This window comes from Musa acuminata, chromosome BXJ2-5 (assembly GCF_036884655.1).
Source record: "Musa acuminata AAA Group cultivar baxijiao chromosome BXJ2-5, Cavendish_Baxijiao_AAA, whole genome shotgun sequence".
NCBI classification, from domain to species: domain Eukaryota; kingdom Viridiplantae; phylum Streptophyta; class Magnoliopsida; order Zingiberales; family Musaceae; genus Musa; species Musa acuminata.
The window spans coordinates 14701297-14704781 of NC_088342.1; positions in this window are offsets into that span (position 1 = coordinate 14701297).

Consider the following 3485-nt stretch of genomic DNA (forward strand, 5'->3'; position numbering starts at 1 on the left):
TTTCCGCTCGAAGAACTTATCGGGTTTTTGATGACCTACAAAATGACTTGCAACGCTCATGAAGAGCTTGAGAACAATCTCCCAAAGAATAGAAAGGATGTGACACTAAGAACTCATGAAGACCACTTGAAAGAAAATTCAAAGTGATGAGAACTATGATGATGACATGGCACTCTTGACAAGAAAGTTCAAAAAATTCATAAAAAGAAATAAATCTAAAAATGACACTAAAAATAAAAGTGAACCTAAGAAAGAACAAGTTATATGCTACGAATGCAAGAAGCTGAGACACTTCCAAAGCAAATATCCCTAAGTGAAGAAGAAACAATCAAAGAAGAAGAAGACGCTCAAATCAACGTGGGATGACTCAATTTTGATGCTTTAATTTTAAATTAACCATCTCCTCCAACTAGTAACTTGGATACATCTTCTTCTGAAATATCCTTGCCTAAGGAATGGAAGTATGTAGATGCTGATCCTAAGAAGCTAATCATAGGAGATACATCAAAAGGGGTTCAAACTCGTTCTTCTCTTAAAAATTTTTATGTTAATGCCACTTTTCTTTCTCAAATTGAATCTAAATGTATTGAAAAGGGCTTGAAAGATGATTCATGGGTTATCGTAATGCAAGAAAAGTTGAATCAATTTGAGAGAAATAAGGTGTGGGAGCTTGTTCCGAGACCTAGTGACCATTTAGTTATTGGTACTAAATGGATTTTTAGAAACAAGTAAGATAAATTTGGTATCGTGGTTAGAAACAACGCTATATTAGTGGCTACGGGTTTAACCAGATAAATACATAAAATATATCTTATCGTAAATGCTTGAATGTTTTGCAAATACTTGAAATATAATTGGAATCGTCAAACACATCATATATGCTTAAAACATATCAAAATGTATTTCATATACATTGTAGATACTTGAAATGTTTCATGAATGATAATTGCCTATCATTATGATAAGGTATCATGAGCTTAACTTGCTATTGAAAATTGATATTATGCCTCGAAATGATGAATTGTTATTTTTTATCAATAATTACTATCTTACTAAATTTCATAGTTGAAATTCATTTCATACTTGAAGTTGATGATTATCTATCATCTTTTTATATTAGATTTGAAAATGAATGTCATCATGTTTATAAATATATGGAATCAAATTTTGAATTGGTAAATGATGATAAGTATCATGATGTATATGTTGATAAGTTTAAATGAATATAACTTATCAATTTGTTGCTTGAATTCAAAGGCCTTGAATTCAAGAATGTCCTTTCGCAAGTATGGCATATAGAGAGGAGGAGTTAAGGTTAACTTCGTCATCAATTGATTGTCATCATAAAAAAGGGAGAGATTGTTGAATCTCATATTTTGATGATGAAATCAATTGATAAATTGTTTGATCTAATCTATATGTTAAGAAAAGTATGCAGGATTAACTACGATAGTAGTAAGATATAAAGCAAATGTTGTGTTAGAGTCAAAATCGAGATTTCGTTGGGAGTTCGAGAATTCGTCAAAAGTCGAACATTCGTTAGAAGTTCTACCGAAATTGACCAAGAAGTCTAAGAGCTTGCCAAAGAAGCTTGTCAGAACTCACCAAGAAGATTATCATAAAGTCAAGGAGCTTGTCGGGAGTCCATTAGAACATTGCCGAGAGATCGTCGGAAGTTCTCCAAAAGAACAATTGACATATCGGACCAAGAGTACTTAGTTAATGTCTTAAATTATCTTAGTTAGACCTTAAGTTGAGTTAGAATTGGGAGGTGATCTCATTAACTTAATTAGGGGTCAACTAGGCCCTTAACAGGGCTGAATTGGGCTAGTTGAACAGCCCATTCAGCACCTAAAGTCACGGCCAACGGTGGCACCGCTAGGGCCGACGGTAACATAGCCTAGGACTCAGTCTCCTAGGTGGTCTGGGCGATGGTACCATCCAGACTAGGTGGTGGTACCATCGACAATTAATGCTGTCAACCGATAATATCGCCCAGTATCAATCTACAAGCAGTGGTACTGCGAATACACAACTCCCCCACCCCCCACCCCCCATTGGTCCCCTTCCTTCCCCTTGTTTTATAGTCGTAGAGGGTAAAAATCCTAAGACTCTCAATCTTAGTCCAAGTCTTTGAATTGGTCAAATCTAAATTGAATTAGAGTATGACTCGAACTAAAATTGACTTGAGTTATCATTAATAATGTTGCTAATAAAAACATTGATGATACAAAGATGAATAATAGTTACATACATCATCTAAAATATTTTATATCATTAGTAATGTATGAATACATAATATTTAAGGCTTCTCTCAATTTAAAATATCATTAGAATAATTTACGAATAAATCATCTCAAATATTTTAGGCTACTCTCGATTTGAAATATTATTAGACTAATGCATGAAGCTCCTCTCAATCTTCATTGTTCATTTTTTTTAAAGTTGTTATGCTCATCATTTTAACATTTTTGTGAGGCTTTATTATTAAGTAAAATATTTTATTCCTTCAAAATTCTTCACAGTGAATCCTACAAAAATAACTGAGCTGCTCATCTGAGACTTTTTAGAATCCGATATCATTTTGTTGAGGAGGAGAACTGGAAACTAATTGAACAATTTAGAGATCAATAATCAAATATAAATTAAAAAAAGGATGTAAAATCTGACTCTACTTATCTATATTTAATATATTTTACGGTGACAAATTCATGTATAAGGAAAAAGATAAAAAGAAACTTTTATTGAACTCGAACCATTGTCGAGGACGACTTGGAGGCCTCGCACCACCCGTAGTAAGAGGACCTCCCCTCTCTCGTTCCCTCCACGGCCTCCGTGACCTGTACGAAAGAGAAGAACCCATCGTTGAGTTCACCACCGGCAACCCATATCCCAGGGGCAGCTTGGGAGGAAAACTGATGCAGCTGAAGCTTCTCCTTCGAAGTTTGACAAACTTCAAGACGAGCGTTTTGTGTGCTCTGATTGATCTTGGACAGACTGTAGCAAGCAAGCATTAACCTCACCTATTGCCAACAAATGGCATGCTTGTTACAATGTATCCTATTAGGTTTTTCCCTAAGCGAAAAAGCGTGCATGATATTTGGAAAACAAGAAAATAGAAAGAAGCATGGTATTCGAAAATGCAATGTTTATCCTGTAACCGTTATTATTAAATATTTAATTTAATAATAATATAACTGTTCTCATTATGATTCATAATTCATTATCATGAATTTCTTCATTTATTATGATTTAAATGATTTCAATTTTTTATTCTTTATGTATGAAACCGTTATTATTAAATTGAATATTTAATATCATTAAAGTTCTTAATTATGGTCCAAACGTTATAAATTTGAATTAATTCTTGAACGTTATGATTTTATGATAATAAATGTTCTTGATGGGAGAACATCTATATATATGAGAATTTTGGTTCATGGGCTCAATCATCTCTTTGAAGCGAAAGGCTTTCCTACACCATC